Source organism: Castor canadensis, chromosome 4 (genome assembly GCF_047511655.1).
Source record: "Castor canadensis chromosome 4, mCasCan1.hap1v2, whole genome shotgun sequence".
NCBI classification, from domain to species: domain Eukaryota; kingdom Metazoa; phylum Chordata; class Mammalia; order Rodentia; family Castoridae; genus Castor; species Castor canadensis.
The window spans coordinates 92296480-92314319 of record NC_133389.1 but is presented as its reverse complement, the minus strand read 5'-3'; positions in this window follow the sequence as shown (position 1 = coordinate 92314319).

Here is a 17840-nt window from a genome sequence, read left to right as displayed (position 1 = left end):
ATATGAATGGAAAAATGGACAGATAGGTGAACAAATGTGTGGGTGGATGGATAGCTGAGTGTGTGGGTAGACAGATGGATGGATGATTGGACCACGTGATAGGGGGTGAGATGAAAGAATAGATGGGTGGATGAAGGTATGGAAAAATGGGGAAATGGACAGAAGGCATACTTAGAGTCCAGAAAATGTAGAAAAAGAAAGTAGAACACAGGACTGGGATAGGGCTCAGTGGTAAAGTACTTGCCTAGCATGTGCATGGATCTGGGTGTTATCCCCAGGACTGCAAAAAATATTTTAAAATAAGATATATATCATTCAGAGTAGGGGAAAGAAAAAAAAAAAAAAACCTAGGAACATGAGATAGTGCCAAATTGTTCCCACCTGGGAACTACCATGATCCTGATAGAGAATGGCAAAGAGAAGGTAATCCTAGGAAAGACAAAACAAAAATACCTATCTCTTTTTTTTTTTTTTTAATGTACTGAGGTTTTAACTCAGGGCTCAGGTTCTCTAGGCATATGTTCTACCACTTTAGCCATGCCTCCAATGCCTCCAGCCCTCTTCTTCACAATTTTGACAAAGTATCTTTTATAGTCAGAACCTCTGTTGCATGTACAGTCTTACATCATCAATTGGCATCATTTCATTCAGCCATTCTTTCAATTACTACACTAATTCCTTCCCTTCTCTAACTCATTGAATGTGAGGGAAATAGTCCCAGAGGGATGCTTTCTGGCTAAAATTGTTAGTGATTGGACCCAGAACTAGATCCTTAGAGATCCCATTTTCCTTAGGGTTGCATGGGTGCATGGTGGAAGTCTACACCCTAGCAACTGGAAGACCTGCATTCTCCAAACCTGTTCATAGCCTTCAACACCTCCAGCACACAGGACTTGTCCCTTCCTGCCACTCCTTTGAGTCCTTCATTCTACTCATTAAAACTCCACTAAAGATCAGGAAAAAGAAATACATTTCACACCCCTACCATTTTGCTATTTGTTGACACAAGTGGAAAGTTTTAGTAAAAGGTTAAGGAGTCAGGTACAATGGCATTGAGGATCAAGTTGAATTTCCTGTTTAAGCATAATCAAGAGTTGATAAGTAGCGTCATCCTGCAAACTAGGAAAACTTCTGCTTTCACCAATCCTTTCCATGGCATGGAGTCTGAGCTACACAATTCAGTACTTAAGATAATCAGTGTCTTCAGCTGTTTTCCACATATTAAACTGTCTCCCACATCTGTATCAATATCCGCATAGAATATGGAAGTTTTACATAGTAAAATGTCTTTTAAAATGCCCGGTAAACTGGCATGCCCATGCACTTTTGGTGACTGAACAAATCATTTTGGAAAGTAATTTGGCAAGAATCCTGTGGTGGAGAATATGGTTATATAGCAATGATCATTATTTATTTATTTATTTATTTACGTGGAGAGTAGGGTTCAAACGTAGGGACTTGCACATGCTAGGCAGGCACTTTACCAACTGAGTTACAGTGCCAGCCCCTCTCTTCATCTTTAAAATGAACCCCTGAATTTTAACAAGACACATATCCAAGCTAGACACTACATTTCAGTCTCCTTGCAGTTTAATATGTGTCCATGTGACTAAGTTCTGCCAATGTAGGCAATTTCTGGATCATGCCCCACTAGTGTCCTCTTGCCACTTTCCTCCCTGATTGGCTGGGACCGGATGAGATTACAGCAACTGTCCTAGACCAGAAGTGCGAACCAGGCTCCAGTCTACTTAACAGATGGTCTGTTTGCATGAAACATCCATGAGCTTCCTTCTTGGTTAAGTCACTGTATTTGATGAGGGGACTTCTCGTTGAACTTTGGGCCTAACTTTCAGCACCTTAATTAGTATCCTGACCAAGTAATTCCCCTCTGGACACTACAATGAGACAATAACGCTAATAGTAACAAATCATAAATTCAACTTTTGTTCAATTAGACTATGATTTTTTCATATAAAAATTAACACCACCCTAATGCAGAACACTAGGGCAACTCACATCATTGGTGCAACAATACACCCTCAGGCTTTATGGTTTCAGAACCTTAACTTTCAGCATTTCTTTGCCTGGGGACTTCCTCTGCACAAGCACTGGCAGGAAGGAAATGTGGGGGAATCAAAACCTTCCGCCATCATCCCTCAATCAGTGAATCACAGAAGTGGGAGTATATAGAGGACTTGGGAAACATTTCTCCTCCTTTATCTAAGAGATTACAACAATGAGATGGTGGATGGCTTGCCCATGGCAAGAACTGGATCTTAAACTTCAGTCTCTTGCATTCAGATAAATGGGTTCTGAGAAAAATTCTTCTAGAATGATTTGCTAGTAAAAATCAGCCTTGCTAACCTAGTGTCCATCTTTTGGGGATAAAATCAAAGGGGTCATCACCCTGGCTGCTTTCTCAGCTTTAACAGTCTCACTAGAGTCCCCCACAAGGAAAGAGGGTTCTCTCATCCCAATCAGATCCAACTGTGCATTAGTTTTAACTTCCCAAGCTGGTTTCTTGTCACTGGGCAACAAACTTAACTGTTTACATTCATCCCCAACTTGACCATTTCTTTTGAGGTTCCTCTTCTCTATCTCATCGCCTCTGTTGTAATTCATGTCTGGGGAAGATAACACATCAGAGAGAGAGAGAAAAAAGCTCTCTTGCCTCTGTTGGTCCTTTAACACAAATGTTCAGCTGGTGGTAAGGTGGAAGCTGGGCTTCTGAGGGTGGGAGACAAGCCAAATTCAAACTCCAAAGCACCATAGTCAAGTACCTGTCTCATCTCATTGTCTGAGTCTGCCATGTTTGTATTTAGAGATTTGGAGAACTGTGCTCACCAATCTTGCCTGAAAGTCCACTTCAAGAGCATTAAGCAGACCACTTAAGTATTAAAGCTCAGTGTTTTCTCTTAATTGAGAAAATATGGCAATGATCTATCCCATGTTTCTTTTACAACCTCATCAGGAGACATACCTAACCAGCTAACTGTATTTGATCTGAAGGTGCCAACTTTACAGAACCCTATCTTGGACTGTCTCCACTTCATTTATACGTTGTTTTTCCTTTTAAACAACACAGAGCAGTCTTGTCACCCAGTTTCATCTTCAGATGCCTCAAAGGACTTGAAGAGGTGGCAAAAAAAGAAAACAGAAGTGATGGATGAATGAATAAATAAAATTTGGCATAAATATGCAATGTAATGTTAGTCATAAAAAGCGAGTTTTGACATGCTTCAACATGAATAAAACTTGAAAATATTAGATAACATAATTAAACAATAAAACCAGACACAAAGGTCACTTATATGACAGATCCAGAATAGTTAAACCCACAGAGACAGAAAGTAGAAGGGTGATTTCCAGGGGCCACCAGAAGGAAGAATGGGGACTAACTGTTTGTTGGGTATAGGATTACATTTTTGGGTAACAAAAACATTTTTAGACAGAGATAGAAATTGCACATTATGAATATACTGAATGTCATGAAATTGTATACTTTAATTTTGTTTCATGTGGATTTACTTCAACTAAAAAAAAAAAATAGTGGCTGGGTGTGGTGGTTCAAGCCTGGATCCTAGCTACTCAGGAGGCAGAGATCAGGAGGATTGAGGTTCCAGACTAGTCTGGGCAAAACCCATCTCAACCAATGACTGGGCATGGTGGTACCTGCCTGTCATCCCAGCTACACAGGGAAGCACAAATAGGAGGATCACAGTCCAGGCCAGCCTGGGCATGAAGTGAGAACCTATCTCAAAAGTAAACAACACAAAAAGGCTGGTAGAATATCTCAAATGGTACAGTACTTGCCTAGCAAGTATGAGGCCCTGAATTCAACCCCCTAGCTCTCTACAATAAGTAAGCTAATTAATTAATTTAAAAAATACAGCGACAATTCAGACAGCTGTTTCTCTCCCCACAGGCAATCCGAACCTGCCTGGATGCTCTCAAAATAATTCATGAAAATTTCCAAAATGTACCCTAAGTAAGGCAAAGCTTAGACAAGCTTCCTCAAATGCCTGACCAGAAACCTCAGACAGGTTCAGAGTGGCTGAAGATCACTTGTCTGGGTTGTTTCAACTCTTGACCCAGAACTGAAACTGCTCTGAGAACTGCTATCAGAGTGTGAGTGGTGAGGTCTTTGAATCACTCCTTCCTCCCTGGGTGCTTGTTTCTGAAACACTGACAGGTCAGATCTGGTTTGTGGGCTGAACCCAGCCTGCAAGACCTAGTTAGCATGACTTGAAAGAGTGAAGACTTTTACCCTGGCAGGAGTCTGACCTGAGAAGGACAGCGGATAGGCAGGGAAGGAGCGGAGGTAGAAGGAATAGGAAGGAGGTAGAAGGAGCCAGGAAATAGAAATCGTCCTTAAATTACTTTTGATCCTGAGAAACTATTGTTCTAAAAAGGGCCCTAGCAAGTCCCTCCTTCTAAGTGTAAAGGATGGGTTTTAGCCATCTGATTGGTCCACACTGGATGCTGCCCTTCACTCCTCTCAGCCTCCCCTTGGCTCAGATGCTGCTGCTCTTTGGCCCTCCCCACCATTTCTGTGTTACTGCCTATGGTGGGAAGTAGATGACAGAATCCTAGCTCAGAGTCACCAACCTCCTGGTCACCTGGGTCTTCACTTCTGGTAGAACATTTATCTCCCTGGCTCACCCCATGAGCAGCTCAAAGCCATCAGTCTAACAACTGAAATTAGGATTTCCGTCTTGATAATGAAGATTGGACTTTTAATCAGTGGCCTCTCTGTCCTGCCCCCTGGATTTCTCTACATCCTGCTGAGGGCAGGACCTGGATCTCTCACTATGCCCAGCACATAGCAGACCCAGGAAGGTCACTGCTAAATGATTAAATGATATGCAGAAGCTGATTTCATATGAAGCACTGGAAAAGACACTGAGAATAAAAAAATGAAAGGACACTCTAATCTAGTAGAAAGGTCAAAGAAAGAGCTACTGTTTGAGGTGACAGATGTTAAAACACAGGTTTGTGTCACAGGCTCTGGGAGCCCAGGTGACAAAGGAGTGACTCTGTGGAAGAGTTGCAGAACAGGGAAAGTGGAAGGAACAAACTGGGACCTAAAGGATAAGGTGGAGGTTATACAGGACAGATGGAGGGCATCAGTTGTATAGACAACTCAGTCAACATTCAGGATTACATTTTCCTTCCACTGACTCCTTGGACAGTTAGCTTTTCATGTTCTTCCTCCTCCTCCTTTTCTTCCTCCTTTTCTTCCTCCTCTTCTTCCTCTTCCTCCTTCTCTCTTTTTCTTTTTCCTTTGAGATATTCAAGTGACTTTCTGCAATGAATATTTTATTATTTCCATGGTTTCAATATTTATAAAAAGTAAAAGGAAAGAAAATTAAATGCCATCTTTCTTCCTAATCATACATTTAAAAATAGAGAATGACACCCAATCAATAAGATAAACACTAATGATGAGCTTTTTGCCTTCTATCCTGGTCTCAGCTGAACAGATGGGACCTTTGATAGGCCCTGAGGGGACATCTTGTGTGCCCAGCCTGTGCACTTGTGGCCCACCTTTTCACTCTGCCCAATGTCAAAGCAACAGCCATGTATCTGACCACACATTTTCCCAGCTCACCAGAGGTCTCTGGCTCTCTGCCCCAGCACTTCTCTGCACCAGCACATAGAAAGTCATACATGTCTAAAACATGCACAAGTGTAGAGTGTGAGGAGTTCACACCTCACAGGTCAACTCTTGCCTAATAAAGAAAGGGAGACCGTGCATACACTGGAGAAATACCCACCTTTGTGTCTCCCAAGCAATCCTGAGGCACATGCTGCACACTGGGATCCCATTGGGATCAAGCCCCAGCTCCCAAAGGATTAATCTGATCAGCTCATCAACTTAATGACTGCACTCTTAGATTAACTTCCCCTACTTGCCTGTTAAACTCTTTCCAGTCCTTGGCACCATTTTTGTTTTTGTTTTATTAGCGTATATTAATTATACATTTCATTGTCATATTTCCCACATGCATATAACGTACTTTGATCAAATTCACTATTACTCTTTTATTTCCCTTCTCCCCCTTTTTAAACAATTTCCTTATTCTATTTTCATACATGCATATTAAGTACTTTGACCATATTCACCCCCCTTCACGCTCTCCTTTTGCCTTTCCCCCCTTCCTCTGGTCCTACCCTCCAGGAGCCCCCCGACCCCATTTTACACTTGTGTTATTCCTTTTTAAGGTCTAGATGCTACATATAATAGAGAACATGTGATATTTGTCTTTCTCAGTTTGATTTATTTCACTTAACATGATGATTTCAAGTTCTATCCATTTTCCTGCAAATGACAAAATTTTATTCTTTTTTATGGCTGAATAATACTCCATGTATTATTTTCTTTAACCATTCATTGGTTGATGGGCACTTAGGCTGATTTCTTTGCTTGGCTTTGTGACTAGTGTGCTATAAAGATGGGTGTGCAGGTATCTCTACTGTATTCTGACTTACCTTCTTTTGGATATATTTGGCACCTGTTCTTTGGAGTTACTTCCTAAAATCAACAACCTGGATTCAAGTCCTTTTCTCAGGCTTATCCATGTGAGGAAAACCCAGGTTAAAAGCCCAGATGCCCTCAAAACCAGATCCTTCCCAAATAGGATTTTGGAATCAGATCATTCCCAGGTCAGAAAGCAATAAAGACTTCCTTGCTGGAAGTAAGTGAGGTGGCAATCACCTCACAATTGCTAAGGCTCTCAGTGAATGAAGTACAGGCAGACAGTGAAGCATTAGCTTATGTGGTGGTGGTAGCCATGGGATAGTCGGAGCCATGGTAATTTTCGATTTATAAAGTTATACAACTTTAATGACTTCAGACACTCAAAAAAAAAAAGAAAAAGAAGAAAAAAGAAGTTCAAATAGCCAATTATCAACTTTAAGAAATTCTAGTAGAGTAAAAATGGTTCCTTGGTAGTGCTTAAGATGTCACATGGCTTGTCACCTATAGCCAGAGGGCAGGCTATGCTGAATATCAGACCCAGAATTTAATAATAATGGTAGCAGAGCTACAAAGAAGACTGTTTGTACAATCTCAGCATTCTTCTATGCAAAAGTCAGAGTACTGACAGATCCAGAGACCCAGAATGGGGACATTGGGTGAATAAACCTAAAATTTGGAACACTCAGAACCTTCTTAATGTTCAGACTAGCAAGAGACTCCCCCTCTCTTGCTGGAAGAAAGCAGCCTCCCTGCCCTCACCTGGAAACAGCAATAAGACCTCCCCTGAGGCAGGTGCCAAATGAGATGATGCTAATCATCCCAGGACCACCTTGCATCCCATGCTTGTCTCCAACCCCAAAACTACTTATCTTACAGTGTAGAGGAAATGATATATACAACCAAAATATTGCAAGACCTGGTTGTGTGTGCTGGTGGAGATGGGGGAGCACGAGAGGATGGCTCTGGAGAGTTGAACATGAGGCTGAATAGAATGAATTCTACTGACATTAGAGCTTTGTCCCATAAATCTGGCTTCATATCTTGGCTTAGACACTGCAGAATCAGCCCTAATCCTCTGCTCAGATGACTTCTTGAAGTGTAGACACAATGATGGGACTCAAGTATGATAGAGATGCACCAGAAAGAGTTTTCAAATATCACAGAATGTATACATTAAAAACTATTCCCAAGGTCAGGTGTGGTGGGGCCTATAATCCCAGCTACTCAAGAGGCAAAGAGGGGCATAAACAGTGCTGCAGTGCCTGTCTAATAAGCATGAGGCCTTGAGTTCAACCACAGTACCACCAAAAAAGAATTCCCAGGTTCTTAAACAAGAATAAATGTAGCATGAGTGTCATGGATTTGACTGCTTCTGGAAAGAAAAGAGAGAGTTCCCAAGTAAAGAAGACAGCGTAAACACCTCTTCTGAGTTTAGATTCAGTGCCATATGTTTCAAATAAGGAACAAGCCAGCATCTTTGCAAGGCATTTGTATCAAGCCAAAGAAAAATATGAGCCATCCCATGTAAATCAGGCAAGCTTTTTTTGAGATGACCAGCACAGCTCGTAGTCTTTGAAAGGTTCACACACAGTCTGGCTCTTTCTGTCTTAAAGGAAGTTTAGGATCCCATTCATCCCTTCTCCTGTGTAAGAATATTTGTGAGCTCACCAATGAAACAGACTTTGAGCATCCCAATTTCAGTAGTTCTAAGACATAAATAACATAGAATGAGTTATAGAACTTTAAGGAAATGGAAGATTCTAGATCCAAACTCTGAAGATTCTGATGTAGTATATTTAGGGAGGCTCCAAGCAATTTGAATGATCAGGCAGGTTTGGGAACTGAGACTTTTAGTCTTTGACATTAAAGTCTCAAAGTTCATTAATTTTTATAAATTATGCTACATATACCTTCACGCACTCACGCAAATAATTTAGAGAAGGAAAAAAGCCAATAGATTCAAGATGAGGGTGGGGGTACAGTTTGTTTCTCTTACTCTAAGTTTACCAAATTCAGAGCCTGTGATGAGGACTAGTGTACAGATAGTTTGTTTCAGAAATTGATCCCAAAAAGCATGAGTGAGTAACTAGGAAAAACGAAAGCAGAGAAAAAGCGAAGTACATTTCCAAGCTGATGATCACTGTGAATACTTGGGAGTTGATCCCCTTGGGAACTCTCTAAGGATCTGTGTAAATGTAACTTAGACATATCCAAGAGAAAAAATGTAGGGGCATTGATCCACAAGCATCCTTGGTCAAGGGTTTCCCCATTGGGTGAAAATACCCTCAGACTTCCAGGGTTTTAATACATTAGAATGCCTGAACATCTCCTGTAACTGTAGCAGAGAAGCCCAGGGGAGAAAGCAAAAGAAATGAGGACAGCCCAAGTGCTCTCAGGATACACCTGTGTGGGCTGACTGCCACAGCAGCACTGAAATTGTAAAGCTGGCCAGAATGATATAAAGCAGGACATATATGCTGTATAATACCATCCACCCCTTGCACTGCTCAGCTTTGCACAAACCTTATGTCAAAAATATCACAGAGCTTTCAAAATCTCCATTAAAAACCTTAAAAACAAGTTTTAGTGGTATAAATGCTGGTCCTTGCTGATGTAGCTGATCCTAAGGCCATACTGACATTTTTCACCTTCCTTCTCCCATCACATTTGTCAGATTTCCCTCACTCTCAGCCAGTGCTAGAGTGGACCCAGACTTCATGTCTAAAGAAAAGAACCTTTCGTTGCTTTCCAGTTCTTGTGCTGTGTTTCCAGAACTTGCCCACTTATAGCTAGCATTGGGCCATGGAAGCTCTCCAAGACACCCCAGGGAATCCCTGTATTTCAAGACACACTTCTTTTTACTCCCTTTGTGTACTCAATTCTTCATGATGATAGAGTTAATCACCCCTGCCAAAGTGAGCCTAAACTGGTGTGGGTGGTAGTTAGAGTTTCAGATTTAGAAGTGTCTTTACTGGATCCTCTGCTGGAAGCTCACTCTCATGAGAACCAGGATTACTAATCCAGTAGAATTTAAGATGTCGAGAATGAGAAGTATGAGTTTTGTTAAGTCTGTCACTATCCAACTTCTACCTCTTGATTCCTGGATCTCTGTAACTAGTTATGCAAGACCAGAGGCAGAAAGCAACAATCCATTACCTTGTTCAGTGTCCTATTAATCTCTAAAACATTTTATGACTTCAAAAGATTTTATAAATAGGCCTATTATAAACATCAATCCCTCTAAACACAGTTCTCAAGAATATAAACACTAGAAAAAGGAGAAAATTGTACTGGTTCCACAACACAAAAATAAAATAATAACATCAAAATGAATGTTTACTTCAATGTCTACAAATTTAACAAACATAATAATTATTAAATTTAATATTTATAAAAATGTGACTATGTTGAAAACAATTTGCAGGTTAGGTTTTTCTATCCTTAAAATAATTTTTAAATTATACATAAGTCATGGCCACACAATTACAACCCATCACAAATAAATGTTATAAGTAGCAAATAAGTTAAAATTTAAAAATTCAATTTATAAAAATCCATAAAATAATATGTGTTTGTGAGTTTAATGTGAACTATGGATGCCTTGTAATACAGATGATTTGATATGGAGTGAGGAATTCTGCGAGTAGTAATTTGATCCATAAAATTCTCAATAAGCCTTGTTTATAACTATTGCCTTAATTTTACCATTCTTGTGATGATATCATTGATTCTGATTTTTACATCTATTGACTTAATATGGAAATAACTTTGAAAATATCTTTGACTCTTCACTATAAAGTCAAAACAAACCTGTTAATGTATTTTTTTTAATTGAAATTTGTAATCGCCTCATGGGAAATAATTGACAAATACACTTCACTTAATCCTTCTGGGGAAGTGCACTCTAATACCTATTCAACGAAAGTTCTAACAATGGCAACTTCAGCCCAGAAAGTTTCAATACTGGATAAAATTCTGATTAGAAATTCAAGTCCCTGGACTTCAGTTCAACTCTGAACTGTTTAATCCAAGAGGAACAATTGGTCTTGCCTTATATTATCATAAATTATCATCTTTTCAGGTTATTTCCTAGTTTTCTCAAGAGTCATAGCCAGTTGGGAGCATATTCATTTACAAAAGGATTAACTATTTAAACTATGAAAAGTCAATAGTTTAAAATTTAACAGACCAACCTGTCAGAGATGAATGATGCTTTAAGGGTGTAAAATTATAAAGGGACATTGTGAGGCTGCTGTCCCAAAGATCTGTTTACTAATGTTCATGGAGGGATGGTGACATTTCCTCTTGGACAATTCCTTATAAGAGAAAAGAACGATACTCTATCTTGTTTAGCTATGGAAGTCATAATACCAATTTATCAGTCACTTCAGGGGCTCCATACTGAGAATGGACTCACAATGGTTGCCCAGCAAAACTTCCCCTTCTCTTTTATTCTGTGGGATTTCACAACTAGGTTTCAGTGGTAATGCTGAGGTGCTATAGTCATTTTTACAAATAAACCACCAGAAAAAAAAAGAAAAAAGATAGCAGCAGATGACATAGCACATCTTGGTGTAAAGTCTGTGGAAAGGGTGGTGTTGTTTCAGTACCCTCCTGATTGCTTTTACGCCAATGTATTTCCTGTCTCTGACTTGTCTATGCAAAATCTGACCTTAAATTGGGCTAATCAGTACCAGCTCAAAGCTTTGAGGTTTTTCTTGAGTAGTATGTACTGTTTTTGAAAGTTAGGAAGAAAGACAGGAGAATTTATCTGAGGTTTATGAGAACTTGAGACATGTCTCTTGAGGTCTTCTGTAGGGACGAGCAGTCTGATACCAGGGGCTGCATCACTTAACCTTTCTTAAGCACCAAGTCAGATGTGTTCCTTAGGCAAGCATGAATGTTACCCATTCATGTCTTCAAGAGATGTTCCAGCTTCACGCCTGCCCTCTTCATCTTCATTGTGTGTCCTCACCTCTGCCCCCGCCACCCAGGGAATCGGTTTATGAAGCCATCTGGCTAGTCTCTGAAAGTCACAGCTCTAATCCTAGCTACCAGCAGCTCACTCTACAGACAAAAGAAAAGCAGCTTTTTGATTTTCTTTTTCATTTCCTTTTTTAAAGTAAAAAAACAGCAAGGGCCAGTAACTTCTTTGGAAAGCAGGGACTTGACAATAAATGTGAAATAAAGATCAGTAAAGATTTTTTCCCCAAAAATTCTTTGTTCATTCAGTTTTTTAAAGCTATACTTTACTTTCCTTAATTTCAATATTAATCACAGAAATCATTCAGAAAAGTATCTAAATTCAGTGGCAATGCCCAGTGAACCATGAGTCTTTAAGCTGTGTTTTTAGAACCATGAGAACCCACAGTGGGTTCTCCTCACACATAATTCTGCTAAGTTTTAGAATCCAGAGCTGTACATGGGTTTAGAAAAAGTATCTCATACATCCTAGCCAAGTTTGCAAATAAAAAAGCATATGTGATATGTCAGCATTTTGTCAGTGTTTATATTTCAGAGAGGGAGGTTGTAAAGCCAGGGATGAAGGAGGGAAGGTAGAGAGCTAAGGATCTCCTGGGTCCAGATCCAGACCTCCTGGGGTTGCTACTTTCAGCGCCTTCCTGATGAAACCCAGCCACCCACACAGAGTCATAACAGATTTGACAAAGGTTTACCCAGTATCTTGGGGAACTTCTGTGGCTGCTAATAGCTGTCTGAAAATGTGTGCCTGAGGTTTTTCATACCATGCCAGGAGAGCTGCTGTCTGAACTTCTTGGGGAATGCACAGCAACGTGGTGCCCAGTCTGTAGAGTCTGGGGATTTCCAGGGCTGATGAGTGAATACATGATGATCCTGATGATATTCTCCCAAGTTTTACAAGAACCTCAAAGTTTCTCTTTTGGTCATGTAAATGGAGCTCCATAGTAGCTCCTTTGCAGAAAACTGGCCTTTGTTCTAAAACTCATTTTACTGCAGGAAGTTGAAATAAGAGGGTAAGAGGAATAAGAAAAAAAAAAAAAGCTCTTAATGGGCAGTTTTACCAATTGACTAACTCAACTGCCTCATCTTTAAAATGGGTATAGTAATCCCTGATTACTGGTCTTGCAAAGTAAAACAATGTAAAAGAGCTTTAAAATGTAAAAAAGTTCCAAGCAAATGCAAGATGTTACCACAAGGCTTAATTCTGATACCAATTAGTTGTGTGACCTAAGGGACTCTGAAAGTGATTACTAAAGTCCCTTTTGAAAATTCAGTGATGCTGTGAAAAATGGAATAGAAATTAAAAATTGCCAAGAACTTTCTGTCTGGCTAATTTGCTATGCTTAACTGTGTTTTCTATACCTAGCCACCTGGAGTTAGTTCTTCCAGTTCTATTTTAAGTGGGGCCCCACCCCATCTCCCTTTTTCCCACTTTGGTACTCTCAGGTCTACGTTAGAATTTTTCTACCAAAGCATCCTGACTTTGGAAAGGAAATATGACTCTTTGGCAGAGATTCAGGCAGATCTGTTCCTCTTTCTAAAAGAGTTTTTCATGAACAGGTGAGTACTGTATAGCTTACAAATTGAACTGTCCTGGGACCTTATAAAGCACCTACATGACTAGGGCAGCCAGCTTCTGCTTCCTTACTGGCAGAGATGGACACATCCAACCTCCCTTTTAGAGACTTCCATTAGAGTTACTGTCCCAATTAAAACTGTGCCCCAAATATAATCACCTCAACTCCACAGAGTGCTATAGCTAGCTCTGTAGGAAGGAGAGTTTCTAGTTTGGGTATTAAGTAGACTAAAGTGAACCAAACTCAGATGTACATACAGTCAACCCCAGAAGCTGGGAAAGGGTAGTGATGTACTCAAGAAGAGAAGAGAAATTGGGACAAAGGCCTTGACACTCCCAAGATGCCAAGTTGGAGCTGCCCTGACTTATGCTGTCACTCCTAGCCAGATGACCTTGTCCATGTGAATCCACCAGCCAGCTCATCTCTGTGCCTCTGCACTTGCTCTGTCTTCCCTTCCACAATTGTATTCTGCCCTTTTTTCAGCTCTTCGTTTGGTCAGGTAACAAATATTTCTTGGGCACATTTTATAGTACAGTGCTGTATATAACATTGTAGATCTATAAAGATAAAGATGATATGATCACTTTTCTCTAGGAACTTAGTCTCCAGTAAGGGAGATAGGGCATTTGCCCAAGGTTCCAGTAACAAATACCAAATACCTAGTGATATTGGGATGATTGCCTGATGGAGTGGCCAGGGGAATGTGAGGAAAGGAGAGGTCCCTGTGCGGGAAGGACTGAGGAAGGTTTCTGGAGGATGTGGTAATGGTGGCATTTCTGATACAGGATTTCAAGAATCTGAGATTGACATGAGATGGTATGGAGACAGGGACTGGCTTGACTGGGCCTACAGGCCTTGTAGGTCTGGGAGAGGATCTAAAGGTATGGTGATAAGGAAGGAAAATAAGTACTACTGGGTTCTGACTATGTGCAAGCACCTATGTTGTCATATAACCTTCACTACCACCCTCAATAGGTTTTATTATTCCTCCTCCATGGCAAAAGAATGTTGAAAAGACTATGACTTGTTTTAGGTCCCAACAGTTAGTGTGTGGCATATCCAAGTCTTTCAGCCAAGTCTGCTCAACTTCAAACTTCTCTAAGCTGACTTTCTGTACCTAAGGCTGGAAAAAGCAGATGATGGTTATTACCTTGAAAGCTAAAGAGCCTAGATTGTTCCTCCCTACTTGCCTACTTAAGGCCTTTTCAGGCCTGGCTCAACCACTATCCTTCCCACAAGGCCCTTCCTGAACACTCCAGGCCCTGTGATATTCCCAGGTACATCCCAGTAGACAGGGCCCACTTTCATGCATCATCCCTTATTGGTTCACATGAGTTCATCATAAATCCCTAATAAAGATGCAAGCTCTTGAAAGAAGGGAACAGAAGTTGCCCTTCTTCCTTCTTCCTTACTCCTGAATAAATAATTGTGATATCAACTGTCTCTCTTTGGAAAACATGTAGGAATCAGCAATGACAGGCTTCTCTCTGGCAGGTCTGTCAGTCTGTCTGCACCGATATTAGAGGGAAAGGCATCCTTCCCATTCCCCGAGGCCTAACCACAGACATTTGCCTCTTCTGAAGTTTCTATGGAGGTCATAAGGAAACAAGTCCTGCTCTGCCTGGAGCAGCCAACTCAGTCAGCTCCTGGGACACAATTGCCCACACTCAGTCAGACACTCTGGAAATGGCCTATGAAATTTTTACTGCACAGACAGAGAGAGTTGCACACCCCCCACTCCTCAGTGTGTAAGAAGCTCCCGGCCTGAAGAGGACACTGTCACAGATGGCTCCAGCTCCCACATAGAAAGTCCCGAGGATAGTGTGTTCTCAGCCTAGAATTTACTCAGTGATCCCCAATGTAGTGTGTCAATGGATGTGTCAAAGGGAGGAAGCAGCTCTACCTGCCCATTGGCATGGATTTGATGGCTCTGATCATTTCCAGACCGTTAAACACTTTGAGTCATGTAATGGTTGATTTTCCAGGTCACAGATTTCATGGGCATATGCACTACTTACAGGATAACAATTGGTCCCATCTAATTGCAAGGTAAGTTCCATAGAGAAGACCGGAAAAATCACATGATAAACAATTGTAGCTTAAATGTCTGGTTATTTTTCAGTCTGCCTGGCTACTAGTCATTTATTTTCAAATTTATATTTAGTCCTAGAAAAATCCCCCTAGATAAAGATAGGAATGATCATCATAACTATATCAACAATATATTAAGTATATTCCTATTCAATTCTCCCTGAGCTCTGACATGGCCACTTTCCACAGTGTAGTCCTCAATGTAGCAGACAGGAAGAAGGCCGTACTAGAGGCATACAAGCCTGGTAAAATATCCAGGTTCATCAATTACAAATGATGATACTTTGGGTAAGATGCTTAAAGCTTCTAAGCCTAGGTTTCTCATCTGTTAGATGGTATGAAAATGCCTAGTTCATGGGGACATTGTTAGCAATAAATGAGATCATTTATGCAAAGCCTGGTGCATAATAATAACAACCTAAGGACTCAAAGGTAGCTTAATCTATGCCAGCCACTGTTTTAATACTCTATGTATTAGAGTATTAAACTCTATGTATTAGAGTTATCAGTCTTCACAACACCCTCCATGAAGGAAAAACTATCATCACATCACACTCATATGTTTTGTGAGTGGTGAAGCTCTGCTTTCATCAGAATTATTAAGACTCGGGTCCAGACTTGTCTCTTTCTCATTCGTCTCCCTAACTCCACACTCAACATCTGTAGAGCTTGGGAAATCTCTGAACTCTCTGGCTTTCAGTTGTCCCATGTGTAAAACGGCTTAGCCTGACTGAGCAAACAGAACACTGGACTGCATCATCAGCAAGGATCCTTCCTGCTCTGAGCTCTACGATCCTCTGTGACCTTACTCACACTGAGCTTTGATGGCTCTATTACTGTGGTTCTCAAACTTTTTGGAACCTCTTTTCTACAAAGTTGAAAATCCCAAAGAATTTTTATTTTTTACAGTGGGATAGATATAGATATTTGTCATTACCATCCTAGAAACTCAAATGGAGAAATTTAAAATACACATATTAATTCATTCAAAAATAAGCCTAATACATGTTAACAGAGAAATCTAATTTTATAGAAAGTAGTTATTTTCCAATAAAATTGAGAAGAATGACATTGTTTTGCATTTTGCAAATCTCTTTAATGTCTAACTATTACAGTTTGTCACATCTGCTTCCATACTCATCCTAGTGTAATACCATATGCCATGTAGCCTCAGAAAACTCCTCAGTATATTAGTGAAAGAATGGGGGTGAAAAGAAAAAACAATGCTTTAGTATTACTACTAAAACAGTTTTGACCTTATAGACCCCTTGAAAGGGCTTCTAGAACTTCCAGGGTTCCTTGGACCACACGTTGAAAACTGCCTGCTCTACTAGTTGTTATTGGAAACATTAAGATTTCTTCCCTACTTTCTACCTACCCACTGTTAAAAAATTACAAAAACACATATACCTATACCAAACATGCCCCCCCCCACACACACAATGGCAATTCCATACTCACTCTATTTTCCTAAAACTTCTCTCTCGAACACTATAAATCTAAATCTTAACCCTGAGCAGGCCCTTTACAGAAACATCACTGCTCCTAGTTTCTGCTCGCTCATCCCCCCAAATGGTGACTTCCTGCTTATCTACTCTGAGCCCAATGAAAGTAACAAATGGCTTCTTGAGCGTGGGCACCCAGTTTCTCCAACCAGATGAAGAGCTAAGGAATTTTAAATGTTGCTTGCCTTTGAAGCTTTGGCTTTAAAAACAAATGCCTGAGGAAGTCAGCAATGAGCAGAACTGCTTCAAAAGCCACAGCCACCAACCCCCTGACCCAGCAAAACAACAGGGACCTTCTAAAGTCCCCACAGTCAGCCAATCAGGAAGCAGCCCAAAGTGGGGATAGAAAACAACAGCACATCAGTTGGGGGGTTTAGAACCTTTAACAGACCTTTAACAAAAAGCTCAGTGGAAAAAGAAATCCCTACATCTGGTAGGTAGGTGGGATGTGGGTTGGGAAGACTCCCAGATAAGGGCTTTTAGTTTTATTCTGCCCTTAATTTAGCATTACCAAAAGCAAGTACTTTTCTGAAAAGGACAAAGGACACAAGATGAGCTCTGAAGTTCCTTCTGGCTTTTCCATTCTATTTTAATACACATGGGTCAATGGATATTTCTGAACCAAAGTTAAGGAGGCATCTCTTATCTCGTTTATGCCCAAGATACCTAATTCTTCCATTTATTATTCAACAATTATCATGACCCACTGTGGGCACTGTTCTAACTCTGAGGATATAGCATTGAACAAAATTTTTTTAAAATTCTTGCCCTTATGGATTTACAGTATAGTGGGACAGACAGGCAAATAACTGTATCATATGTCAGTGGTGATAAGCATTATAGAGAACTATAAAGCAAGGAAGGGGGATAATGGATTGTTGGGTTGATGATTACTCGTACTTTTAAGTAAGCTTAGTCAGTGGGAATTTGAAATATTATGTAACTGTGCCATTTGTTCTTTCAGTTAGTTAATCAGTCAGTCAGTAAGCAAACTTGAAGGAGATAGCCCCTTGAAGGAGATGGTCCCTTTGGCCAGAAGTCAGCTTTTGTTGAAGAGACAGCATAGAGTAAAGGTTAACCAGTGGGGATGGAGTCAGACTGTGTGAGTATGCATCCTGTCTTCTGGCTAGAACTAAACCTGGCTTCTCCTTGTTTCCCCATCTTCAAAGTGGGAGCAATTTTTTTCCTTACCAAAAAGTTTTTGTA